This window comes from Brachionichthys hirsutus, unplaced genomic scaffold (assembly GCF_040956055.1).
Source record: "Brachionichthys hirsutus isolate HB-005 unplaced genomic scaffold, CSIRO-AGI_Bhir_v1 contig_801, whole genome shotgun sequence".
Classification (NCBI taxonomy): domain Eukaryota; kingdom Metazoa; phylum Chordata; class Actinopteri; order Lophiiformes; family Brachionichthyidae; genus Brachionichthys; species Brachionichthys hirsutus.
The window spans coordinates 89,215-103,446 of NW_027180391.1; positions in this window are offsets into that span (position 1 = coordinate 89,215).

The following is a 14,232-nucleotide window of genomic DNA, read 5'->3' on the forward strand; positions in this document are numbered from 1 at the left end:
TTGCAGGGTGCATAATCCTGCTGAAAGACGAAGGGGTGTACATGATCTGCAGCAATGCCTATAGGGTACGCGTTAAAGTAGCATCCACATGGATATAGGACCCAAGATTTTGTGGCATTTCCCAATGCATCGCACTGCCTCTGCTGGCTTCCCTTCTTCCCACAGCAGATCCTGGTGTCATGTTGTCTTCAGGTAAGCAACACACACACACACACACACACAGAGCCACATGATGTAAAAAAACAACAACAAAAAAAGTAATTCACCAGACCAGGCCACCTTCTTCCATTGTGCTGTGTTCCAGTCCTGAAGCACATGTGGCCATTGTTAGCGCTTTCGGTGGTGGACAAGTGTTACCATGGGGACCGTGACTTGTCTGTGGGTCAGACGCCGGTTCACCATTGCTGTATTTTGCAAACACAAAGTGAGCAGCGAACATATTACAAAGCTGAGTAACATCATTTCAAAACAAAATAAATGTGCATTCACTCAAAGTGGAACCTCAGATGACGCAGAGACAGTGAAACATGATTCTCTGTTCAGGACTTCACGTAGCAAATAGCTGTTTGCTGCTCTAAAACCTTTAACTCGTTCAATTCTTTGTCAAATAAACTCAAATGAATTCACATGTCACATGAACAAGAGGCATCAGGAGAGAGTAAAAAGTAAAAAGGGACATCATGCATTACCTTCTTTTCCAAAAACAAATTGTTGCCATGGAAACATATATATATATATGAGATATTCTTTATAGAAATAACAATTGGTCTGATAAGTGTGGTCCAAATACATGACTTTTTACAAAAAAAGAGGTGCAAGTTGTTGCCATGGAAATGCAAAAAAAAAAAAAATTAAATAGAAGAAAAATTAAATCCTAAAGTCATCACTCCAGCGTTTAAACCCTTAAAAGTACTCCAAACTAACACTCCACACTCAAATTGAAATTGAAAATTTGAAGTTTAATATTTTCCACCAGAACTATTGTGAAGAATACCAAAATTACTGAAAGGCACCACTCTAGTATAGTTCAGATGGGCGGCTGTGGTTCATTTGGTAAAACACTGAACACTAAACCCACCCCAGTAGGACTGGCAGCACTTTGCATGGCAGCAGGAGCCCGCTGGTGTATGAATGTTTGAGTGAATGTGAGGCTTTGTAAGCTTTTTAAATTAATTTAAACATTTGTAACAACTAAATGACATTTGCTTTCTGGACAACAGTGTATTAACATTTGTTAGAAACTGTACATCCAGGCTTGAATGAACCTCATCCACACCTCGTGAAAAAGCAAAATATCTCCTGAATTAATATGCCAATCGGTGTGTGTGTTTAGATTAAGCTCTTCTTACATTATAAACCCTTTTTCTTACATTCTAATCCAACATAATATCCTGTTTCAACAGGAAATGTGTACTCTTCAGATCTTACAATAGAGCCGGATGATGTGCTCTGATTGCTGAAATTCAGAGTAACAAGTTTGCTGATAGCGGTATCGTGTCGTATTATTCCCAGTAATCACATGGTAATCATTGCATTAACAAATTTGAGTCATCGAGAGATTACAGGAAATCCTGAAATTGAGGTGAGGAGAATATCTGAGCACTATTGACATGTCAGCACACCAGGCGTGAACTTCATCTCAAGTATCTTACAATTTAAACTTTCAGTCAATAATGTTCACTTCAACATTGTCTGGTTATCAGAGCAGTCTAAGCCCCCTGTTGAAGATTAAAGCGTTGTCTTTCCTTTTTTTTCCACCTGTTATCTTCAGGGATGATTACAGCAGAATGAAGATACAGCTTGAAATCTTGGGTAATAGCAACACACGGGGCAAATATAAATGGATAAAGCTTTAAAGTCTTACTGCGGGATGTTTCATTATCTATCTATCTATCTATCTATCTATCTATCTATCTATCTATCTATCTATCTATCATATCCTCTTTCCTACATGGACTTTTTCACTCTGCACTATTACTGCCCATAATTTGTACTTTGCTTTTACTATAACTGCATCATGTGATTTTGAGGCATTGACTAAGACAACAGTGGTGTGGCAGTAGGGATTTGGTTCAAGCTCAAGGGTGTCAGGGAGAGAGAGTTAATTATAACGGCAGTTTTCTCTTCTACTCATTGCGCTCTCTTCCTTGTCTGCAGTAGCATGCTGGACCTGAGACACTCTGCCTGCGAGAACTGAAGACATGTTTCAAGCTATAAAGCTCGGCAGAGAAGATGGGGAGCTCGTGTTGTGTTTACGGTAAAGGTATATTTTTATAAAAATAAAAATATACTGCTGTTGTGGAAAGCAACGTCTTGCATGGTCACTGAGGGAACTCGGAGTATTGCTGCATTATGCTCTTCTTTTCCCTTACAGAGAATTGGGAGAGGGGATCAACACCGCTCAAGTCCATCCAAATCTATCTTTGCTCCAGGTTCTTCAAAGCTAACAAATCTTGGTCTGTCTAATTCTGAAATCTCTATTGCACGTTTGTTGTTGATCAGATTAAAAATAATTTTACACAGGAGAGGCAAGTAAATGAAATAAAGACAGCTTATCTCAGCAGATGCAATGTGCTAATATATCTGTCAGAAAGCATGGCACTTGCTCTCTTCAGGGAGATTGGGATTGAAGGCTATCTGCCATGAAAAGAAGCAAGATAAATCCCCAGTTAAGTGCAGACACAGGTGGTGTTGGCGGCTGATGACTCTGCTGAGACTAATGAGGCTGGTGAGGCTCAGTTATAATGAGATGTAGAGGTTCTGGTATGTGTAACTTTTAGTACAGAGCCATTTAGCCATTTCACTGATCTCCAGTCTATGAGGTAAGGTAAGCTAAACAGTTGCTGTAATGCTAATTTACTCAGCCATATCATGAGTGTCGTCAATGCTCTCGATAACGAACAATAGTTAAGTGGATTAACCAATAGCTGAAATCATTCCCTCAAACTTGGCTTGCACACACTGTTGCTCTGGCAGGACTCTGCAGCAACATGTGTGCTCACAGTTAGTGCCCTTTCCCTGTATGTAATTTAGTCATAAAGAGACACGTACGTGAAACGGATAAGGTCATTTTTGCTGTTAAGCATAGACATAGACATTTCAGGACACAGACCACTAACTTTGGCCAGTGACTACTAATGAGGATGCCGCAGCCCTTTTTTTCTACTAGTTTAAAGGCCATGGCACGCTTAAAGAGACGCCGAACTTTGCAAAATAACAAGAGAGCAAGAACTGAGCAGAAACTCCCACACAGGGCATCAGTAATTCACAAAGTGAAATATTCCATCCTGCAGAAGATGCCTCTTATTTTCAGGAATGTCATTTTTGAGTCATACGAAGGAGAGCTAAAGAGAGATATCCTACCAGACATCAATTATTAACTAAAGCTTATATTGCAACCTCAAAGATCAAAACAGCAGGCTTGTACGATACTTGAGGGCATCTCTTATATTTAGCACTGCCAGAGAACGCAAACGTAACACAGAAAGGTTAGGCGTTGAAATCTTGACGCGGACTCACGAGTCTTTGTAATTTCTCTGACAGGTACATGATACAGCACAGGAACACTGTAGGGTATGAGTCTCTCTTTGTACTTTTCCATCAGAGGCAGGGGATTTTCACCACCACAGAAAAGGGTTCCTGTGAAAAATGAATATTTTATGATATTGCTACCAGGCTATGATTGGTAGCATAAGAGTGGATTTGCATTCCGAACTGCCTGTTGTGCAAAAAAAAAAACATTTTTACCAACTTTAGATAAGACTTAATGTACTGAGCAGTCCAAAAGCATGGTGGTGTGGCAGCGTGCTTTCTATTATCACCCTTGAAGTGAAAACGTTTACACTGGGCTAAAAATCTCACATTTCCTGACTGATTAGAGCCAAATTTAGGTCCTTGTGGCCTGTTTCATTTTGTTACCACCATGATAAAAAGATTATTCTCAACCTTGTGGGCACTTTTACTAATTATGAGATTCAGTTTGCGTAGCGCCATTATTGTATATTTTCAGCTGACACAAAAAAAAGAGGGTCTATTTTTAGATTTTATTTTGATGCAGTAAGTGAACCGTTGTTAGATTTGGCTGCTCCTTGCTGAAATCAGCTAGGTTTCCTGCTCTGCTTTAAGCACTGCTGTAAAACAAAGACATTCGAGGTGAAATGAATAATGTAAAGTCATTTCTCTGTAAGGAGACCGGACACTTTCCTCAGGGGTGCTGCGTCACTCTCTGAGGCCTTGTAACCTATATTTATTTGAATCGTTACAAACAGTCCAACAGGGAGCAGAGCTTACACCTTGCAATGAGCTTGCAATATTATATTATTATGACTCGTCTATTTCTTTTTGCTGATGCATTAATATGATTATGATACATTTAGGTTTTAAATATGGTTTGGTTCACAGGAAGTGTTTTGTAACCACATTCAATGCAAGATGCAGGTGCAAAGCTGAAAAAAGGCAAAAAAATAGTCTTGCTGCTTCTGCATTCCAAAGCTTACTCCATCCTGATCCAAGGAATCTGTCACTCTCCACCTTGTGACACAAACAAACTGGAATCACCTCAGGTACTCAATGCTGATTTGCATTTTCTTTGCATTGTTTTTTGGTTCACTGCCAGCACAAGCATAAAAATCTCTGCTCCCCAGATATGGAGGCCCTGATTGAAACTATAGGCAGAATGGAGGCTCTCACTTTGTGCCTCTATATAGAGAGCTCATTAGTTGGAGAGACCTGTGTGCATTGTTCCAAGTCTGCAGAGTCAGCTACTCATCATTTCATACAATCCAGACTCCGGCACATCTGGTCTGGCAGCTTCAGGGTGACCTGCATGTGCACACAAACCAATGAATGCAAATGTATTTTTGGCAAACAGTAGACCTCAAATTGATACCCAAATGCATAATCTCTGGTGGCTGATCATGCATGTATTGTGTCGCTCAAGCTCTGAGGATGAAATTAATTTAAACAGGCACACTCACGCATTTCCACACAAAGCAACACCCTGTATCACCTGTGATTTACTGGCCATTTTACACCCAGCTGAGGGGGCATTTCTTGCGCTGACCCTGCAATGCACCTCAGGGATGCAGGCGCAGCATTTGACAGCACTCAGAAAAGGAAACTGCTGTCAATCTCCTTTTGTGAAGATTCTGCTTTACTGGTTTGAAGGACTGAAATGCCCAACTCCTTTCATATAGGTCATTCCCAGCTCTGCTGGTCCCAGTTTTCAACTAGCACATACAGTGAAGTGGACTCCTCTGCATCATGCTTTATAATGAAACTCTTGCAGCAGTTGTGTGTGCTTGTACTTGCAATGCTTTCGCACAGAGAATTTGTATTGTGAAGTCATCAGCATGAAGCGAACTGTCACGACTGAAAGAAAAATAACGGATTCTATTCCACTGCAAGGGAGAGGCCATGCCTCTATTGAGAATATGTCAGTGTGCATTCTATTGACAGACTCGTTTTATCTCGCCAAGCCATTTCCGAGACATGCTGAGCACTGAGTTGGGGGGAAAAATAGACTAATAAAGCGGGAGAAACAGTGAGAAACAGAAATACCCCATATTGAGTCTCTGCATTAGTGTAAAAGAATTACACTTAATTCCACGGCTGCCATTTCAAAAGATTGGATCAATCGATGGAATTTACTGGAACAGCTTTAACATAATGGCACCAGTTTAAAACCACAAATTCAAATCGATACTTTTGAGCTTATTGGCTTCCAATGACAGTGGAAAGGTTTTACACAGGCTGTCCGAGTGTGGCCCGGGATGCAAGATGAAGGATAAGAGATTAAAATACAGTACCTTATTTAATGAGACTAAATATAACATTTGTGCGGTGACTTCCAGTCATAAAAAAAGTTCTCAATCTGAATAAAATCTTCCCTTTGACTGAAAAACATTCCACTAATAGTCAGGATTATAAAAGATAGTTCATTAGCTCTCTTGCTTTTGAAATTGGAGTAAAAAACTAGAAATGCACTCGAAGAGCTTAAACCTCCACCAAGCAGCTCATTCTCCTCCTAATAGGATTTACACCGTCCACATGGTGATCTGGATCATCATCAAAAGGTTCTAACTTGTTTTTGGTATCTTTATACACCAACCATGAAAAATAAAAGTGAATCTGAGTTGATTTTTAACTGAATTTTTAATCCATAAATGGGGTTTTAATGTTAAAATTTAATATTTAACAAGACATTTTTCATGATAGTGCCTACAGGACCCCTTTATGACAATGATTTTTGGTGAGTGAATTGAATGCATATTTTACAAGATATGTTTTTCTTTTTAAAAGTCTCCATTTTAAAGTAAATGAGAAAATCCGGATATTTTTTGTTATATAGACGGGTAGCCGCATTGCTCTCAATATTTTATGTGTTAGAACAAGACCCAAATTCAGTTTATTTTTCATCAAGATCCATCCAGTAGTTTTTCCGTAATCCTGCTAACAAACAAACAAAAAGACAAACAGACAAAAGCCGACAAAAACATAACCTCATTGGCAAAAATGCCCCAAATTAAAGAGAATACCTTTATATATATATATAAAATATACAGAATACACAAATTCCCTTAAGCAAAGCTTAGAAAACTTTTACATTATTTTACAATATCTAAATTATATCTCACAGATAAATGTCTCCCAAAGTTACACCACGAAGCTCCCACGTTGCCACGAGTCAAATAAAACCTTCTCTGTACATTACCTCGCTGAATTTACCCCTGGCAGCCGACTAATCTAACTTAGCAACAAGACATCTTACCACCACTGTGTTGAAATAAAAGCTTTTATCATGAACATGTTTTCTGTGAAGACACTTCATAGGACGAGCTTGTGTGATCTGTGAAGGTAATTTATTCCATTTTTCATCCACACATTGCTCATTGTCCCCTGTCAGATGATAATAGATGGAGCCGCAGCGTTTCTTGGAAGCAGCAGCAATCTTGCATTTTCTTAGTCTCATCATTGTAAATTTTTTCAGCTTTCAACTGAGCTGCTCAGGTCTCCTGCCAGCGTACAATATACAGGTATGATTTGTGGCCAGTCTACTTTATCTGGCAGCAGACCGCTATTTTAGGAGGGGTGTTTAAGTGGTTTGGATAGATGTGCCAAAAGGATTAGATCACCTTTGCTCCAAGTGTTTCCATCATGACAATACTTTAGCTCATATGGTTTTCTGGATTATTAGCAAGCACAATATCTTTGTAAGTAACTGAGAGAGAGAGAGAAAGAAAGAGAGCGAGACGTCAAATGTGCTTTAACATCAGTAAATTACATTCCCTTGTTGTAACACCACCTCTTCAGAAAGCTGCTAATTGGGATGATTCAATCTGTTCTCAGCAGCCAAGAAAGGAAAAAGAAAGGTATGGAAAAAAGAAGCGTGTGAGACTTCCATGTCGCAGGCTCGACAGTCATAGCACGACGTACCTCTGCTCCTCTGTGATTTTATCTCTGTGAAACGCACACACAAAGGCTTCCAGACTCTTCAGTTGAGTTTTACCGGAGGTGTGAGAGAACAGAGTTGTCAAGACCATCAGAAATGCAGGTTCAAATTAATTTGTACTGTGACGTCAATGGATCTCTATTAATGGAAGCATTAGTATTCAGCGTTGAGGCGATAACACGGATATTCTATTTAACCGCATGACCTCATCGCTTTCAATCTTCGCCCGGTACACTTTGTTGTGCTCGGTTAAAATAAGACACGTGTCACAAATGAGGCGCAACTATCTCACAAGGGAGGCTGTCAAAGTTCCGTGGTGTTTCAGAACATTTTTGATGTGACAGCATTGGAAATATTCCCTGTATCAAAGCGTACATTTTGGGGCAAACTCATCCTAATGAATTCCAGTGATATTATTCCTCCACAACTTCCATAGTCCGTACGCTTCTGGACACTAAATCGGCACTAGCTTTCATTCGGCATAAAAGTAAGCCTGGATTACTGGAGGCAGTTGAGCCTAATTTGCTAACCTCCTCTAATCCAGTCAGGAATCTTCAAAGAAACGATAACGATAATTTATGACACGAGCAAGAATCGAACCTGAGAGGGAAAAACACCAGATATGGCTACTTCCAAACTTTCAAAGTGAAATGAAATAATAACAAACATGTTCCAACATGTTCATTTTGAAAAGAGCTGAAACTTTTATGAGCATCATCTCTCTTTTTTCTTTTTTTGCAGCCTGACGTAGGATACCAAGCCTTCTATGTGGCACACATCTCAGGCTTCATAAATAAAATATGATGTTCGCATGGATGTGCTTAAGGAACAAAAAGAAATGCTGTCTGGGCTGTTCTACAGTGATTTCAAAGACTGGGTTTTTTTTGTAGAAAAAGGCACACAAAAATGTCATTATCACTTCCAAACTACCTCCTTTGAAGGAACTCGTATATTTTTCCCTGTAATAAATGAGACAAATGAAACTGGGGTTTGATCTCGTTGTTGTAAGTGAGAGCCCTAGCACCGGTTTAATTGTAGTGCGATGTAAAAGACATTTGTTTGGCGAGTTTTGATAAAGCCATGGTGATATTATTCACAGGATGGAACTGCCAAGGAACAGGGCTAGAGGTCAACCCAGGAGAAGATACATGGACGTAGTGAGGGAGGACATGAGAGTGGCTGGTGTTGGGGAGGACGATGCAAAGGACAGGGTGAAGTGGAGAACTTTGGGTTGCTGTGGCGACCCCTCACGGGACAAGCTGTAAGTATTATAATGGACATGGCTGCCATGAAGGCGTGTTCAAGATTTACGTTTGTGTGTGCGTTCTGAATGATTGATGCTGACTGGACTCAAGTCATCGAGCTCTCTTACATTCTAATTTAATGGAGACTGGCCTCTTTAACATATAAAAACAACAAGTGTTTTGGGGGCCTTATTGAGGGTTAATATCTGCTTCATATCCTGAAATAGAAATTACATGTGCTGCTAAATAAAACGGCTAAATGCATTTCTTAAATAATAAATATTAAACCGTTCTGTTTTTGCTGCCGAATAAAAGATGTATAGATCTCAATATTTGTTGATGCATTTGCTTAAATCTGTGAGCATGTGGCCTTTATGGAGATAATCCATCCACCTGACAGGGGCAGCATAACAAGATGCTGATTGGACAACATGATTATTGCACAGCGGTGCATTGGGAGGCGTAAAGTCTACAATAAGATGTACAGTTTGAAAAACTTGTATTTATTGATCTGTCATGACTGGGGCAGATACAGATGCAGCATGTTTCTGAGGAGCAGTCAGTCTCTGGTGTGACCACTATAAGCCTTTTACTGCCTGTCTCTCTACAGCTCCTTCATGTAGAGTCTATCAGGATGGGCCAAATGGAATCTTGGTCCACTCCTCTTCATTGGTGGAAGAGGAGTGGGGGATACTTGCTAAATCTCAGCCTGTTGTTGATATCAAATTCAGTATTTTCATCTCTGGTAGATTAGACTCACCTTTTATTAAAATAAGTGTTTAACCGCCAAGGAGGTTATGATTTTGATGCCTTTTTTGATTTCTTTGAATATTCATTTTTAAAAACAGCCAGAATTAAAAACAAGGTATTTCAAACAGCCATTTGAATTACAATTTCCATTTTGTGTAGGACAAATTAATATCACTAGAAAACATAGATGAAAACGGCTCAGTTTGTTTTGTCTTCTGAGATTGGAAATGGTAGTCTGGCTACAAAATAAGAGCGCCAAATGTGATGACATGGGCCTCCTGCCCAGTTGCCAGGCTACCTGTGGCACAGAGCACTGTAAGATGAAAATACTGGGCATTCCATCATGGAAACTGAACATTCTACTGATTGCCGGCTGTCTGGGCACTAACGTGGACAACAATGATTTACACCTGGTTTATTTGCATGTTGCTTACTTCAATGTCTTAAACTCAGTGAAGGAAAATGTTGGTGTTTTTGTTTTGTCTACATCCAGAACCTCATGCCAGAAAATGGGAAAAGAAATATGTTTTTTAATGTCCACAAGTGTTATATTTCCTTCACTGCTAAGGGAGCTGGGTTTGATAAATGCCCTTGACTACCCAGAGTCTGACAAATAAAGTCCAACATTGGTGGGCATTAAAAGTATATTGGCATGTGGTTATAGTCTCAGAAACAGACAAGCAGGAAATATGACAGTATTTTTGATAAACAGATATTTGTTAGTTGATTTATCTTTTAAAGGATTATCGTAACTGTCATCCTATAGAGCTGTGCAGTGGTTGGACGACATGGGGATTCCACTGCATTGTGTGCTACTTTTCGATTGCCTCTGGGGAGTAAGGGGAAGACTGCTAATTAAAATGTAATGTATCTGACCCCAAAGTGGCATCAGGATAATCTCAGTCAGCAGCAATATGATGAACTCGTTAAAATGATTGAAGTGTGTCTTAAAAGAGCCACAGTTCAAAATCCTTACGCAGCAGGCAAGCATGAGTCACCGCTCAGACACTGAAATCATGACTTTCATTTATGTCATTCAACCATATTGCTTTCATAATGACAATGGCGAGAAAGAGCACCAGGAGAAACATCCAACCCTCGGTTATAATTCATTAATTAAAAAGGTTTTCATTTCAGTCTAGGGATAAGATCTCAGATTTCTACAGAATCTTTTTTTTTTTTTTTTACACATTTCTTTATCCGGTTTTATTCAGAAGCACAGAGCAGTAGGTGATTGTAAAATGTACAAAAGGTGAGCTAAACGAAAGGTTTTTATTTCTTCCTGATCAAGTCATAGAGAACATGCTTGCCCTTCCACTGCTGCCTTCACGCCCCACATCTTCTCCAGCTCTTTGGTATTTCCTCAAGCTTTTCGTGTTCTGTCTTCCTGGTGTTGCCATCGCTCTGGATTGCTACATCTATCACTACTCGCTGTTGTCTGATGTTTATCCACCACCATTATGTCAGGCTGGTTGGCCATCGCCAGTTTGTCCATCTGGATCTGGAAGTCCCACAGGATCTTGGCTTGATTGTTCGCGACCACCAACGGAGGTGTCCTGCAGAAAAATAGTCACACGGGCTCGAATGTCGCCCGGGTTAACAAGGTTCGCATCAGGTGTTGGGGAATCGGGACACCCTCATGACAAGGTGGCTACTGGAACAAGACATAGGTGGAGCAGGTTTATATATATATATATATATATATATACAGTATATAAATAAAATAAAAGTTGGCATTGTTCAGATGAGAAAGATGCAAAAAATACTGCCAACGCAAGACTGAACGCTGGCCTCAGGGAGATGAAGTGATGGCAGAGACTGGCTAGAAACCTCAATACCAGTAATGCCAAATTTATGTGGAAGGCTATCCTCAACATCACAGGTTATGGAAACAGGAGCACCCCAATTCTGTGTGGAGCCATGCTGTCAGATGAGCCCAACCGTCTCCGCTCACTTTGATCTCACCAACAAACTCAGACTCAGCTGGACAGTCAACGCTGCCTCCTGAGAACGAGCCACTGCCGGTTCACCGGAAACCAAGTAAAGCTGCTGAGCTTGATAACATCGCTGGCCGTGTGCTAATCAGCAGGTTCATATTATTACTGACATTACGGACTCTGCAAATAGTTCCTATTGGTGGCCACGCCTCCTCAACTAGTATGCATAATCAGAGCATTATATAGCCATGACTGCAAATCCCAGATATGGAGAAAGCTAGATGACTGCACCATCATCATTATCAGCCAGTGTAAGGATGAGTATTCATATCATGGGGAAATTAACAATTTGGCAATGGAGAGCGCAGCGAACCACGTAATGGTCAACATCAATAAAATTAAGCAGGCGATTGATGTTTTTAGAAGAAGAAAAAAGGGGCAGAGACACAGTCCCAAATCTGCATCAGTGTTGAAGCAGAGCCGGTGAATCGTTTTATGTTCTCTGCAAACATCACCAGTTGTTGTCATCGTACATCTTTATGGGGAAAAAAGATGAAGAAGGGCTTCAGAAGTATATAAACTCAGATTCGTGTTCCTGCCGCGCTTACCATATCCACGTTTCAAGCATTTAAATCCTTAAAACAAAGCAGGAAAACACGAAACTGATTTCACTGCAATCAAAGAAGACATTTTTTTCCATTGCATTTCAATTTTTTCAAACATTTATTTATACTCGAAGGGCATTGAGGTTTCCCTCATTTACAATGATGGCGAGTTTACAAGACAAGTCATGAGTGTTAGATATTTGAGTTATGCATGCACGCTGACAATACACAGGTTGCACAAACACTCTTAGTTTCTTTATCGCTACATACTTGGTAATAATCACACACATAGATTAATCACATATAAAGTATCACACTGTAGGGAATTCACACATTGTAACTGATACACGGTGGGAATAAGTTAGGGCCCTAACGGCCCATCCCAGGAGGAGGGTGTTTTGACGCCCACTATAAAGATCACTGCCGTAGAACATTCGGGACTCTTCTACAGAGTCCCGCTTCCGCGTCTGTAGGAGAGTCCAGCGCTGTATTTCCTTACCAGCTTTGTACTTACTGAATACCTTCAGTAAACTTGATTCGTTTTATAATCCTGACTCATTATTGAATAAACACCTCCAACACGAGATATAATAAAAGAACCGGGGGGGGAAGGAGAAACCTAACAGCAGCATAGTCAAGAAAGAACGAGAACAGCTAAAAACAATTACGATTTGTGGAACAGCGATTTACCACCAAGTGTTTAAAAACAGTAGCATATGGCACATTATCACACCATTCAGTCACATTCAACACTGCCTGGCCTTCAAACCCTGAACCAACACACCCAGAAGAAGCCTGGAGCTACACAGCAGGCCAGATTACAGCAGTCAGTTCACTAAAATGCTAAATTGGATTTAGACAGATTTTTCTTTTTCCCAGCTGCCCTCGGATACAAGAGCAGCTGAGCGTTTTGCATAAAAACTATTTCATCTGTGTGCAGAATGTCGTGGCAATCCATGCCATGGTTGTTGAGTTGGTTCAGTTAGAACTACAGTCGTGGAATGATTGACATTTCCATCTCGAGTAGTTTAAACCATAATTATGTTCTCACCCGGCATTATGTTCTGACCACTGAGAGAACCACCGGTGAACAGCAGGTGCCAACAGGCCAGTGTCATGAAATTGCAAACTGAATTGTATAATGATGGTGCCGATGCAACCTTTGAGATGAAAGCCCACAGGGAGGTCATGCAGAAAATATGTCCATCAATGCAAAAGGAATCAAGCCTAGTCTGAAATGATTCAATGTTAAAATTCTGTGGATTTTATCATTCACAAAACTGATCAAGCTGAATTTGTGCAGGTGGGGAGTGCCGCAGCAAGGAGGCGTTTTCACCTGAGTATTTTCTGTGCAGTGTTTGCATGTTCTCCCCATGTTTGAGTGGGTCCTCTTTGGATTCTCTGGCTTCCTCCCACCTCCAAAAATATACCAAAAACCTGCAATTTAGGGGAATTGGTCACTGTAAATTGTCCATAGGTGTTGAGTGTGAGAGTGCATGCTTGTCTGTCTTCTTTGTGTCTTCTCTGCGATGAGCTGGCATCTCATCGGGGGGTGTACCTCGCCTCTGGCCCGTTAGTCAGCTGGGATAGGCTCCAGCAATACCCATGACCCGTACTCCGGATAAGCGGCTTCAAGAAGATGAATAAATGAATAAAGTTTAATGGAAAATATGAATTAAAAAAAGGTTTTTCATTGACTTTGAAGAACCAGGACTCTTTTTTCTTATTGCAATAGCAAAACCTTGACTTGATAGCGGTCAAGTGTTGGGGTCCTTTTGAACATGTTTTTGTTGTGAAGCTGTTTTTGATTTGTTGTGTATTTAATTTATATATATATTGTGTTTAATTTTTTATATTTTCTATGTTGTCTATTTCATTTTTTAACAACATTAAAGATGATTAAATTTATTCTTCACCAAACCCACACGGTGGCTCGAGACACGTTGCAAATTTGTGAGATGCATAATCAGGCATCAGTAAAACTCATTTATGATTCATAATGCTCTGCCCATCTCTCTGGGATATTAGTACTCTATTTGAGCAGATCAGCATTATAGATATTGTATTTCAAATAATCCACAGCATTTAAACAAAATGAAATGCTGTCACGGCTATCTGAACCGCTGGAGCCCAGATCGCATGTGCTGGGCTGTCATGCCCATATGTTATCTTTATTGTGACAGTTAAGACAGCCTGCACAAATATGTATGGCAGCTCATTTTTGCTTTAATCCATCAGTGTCCAGT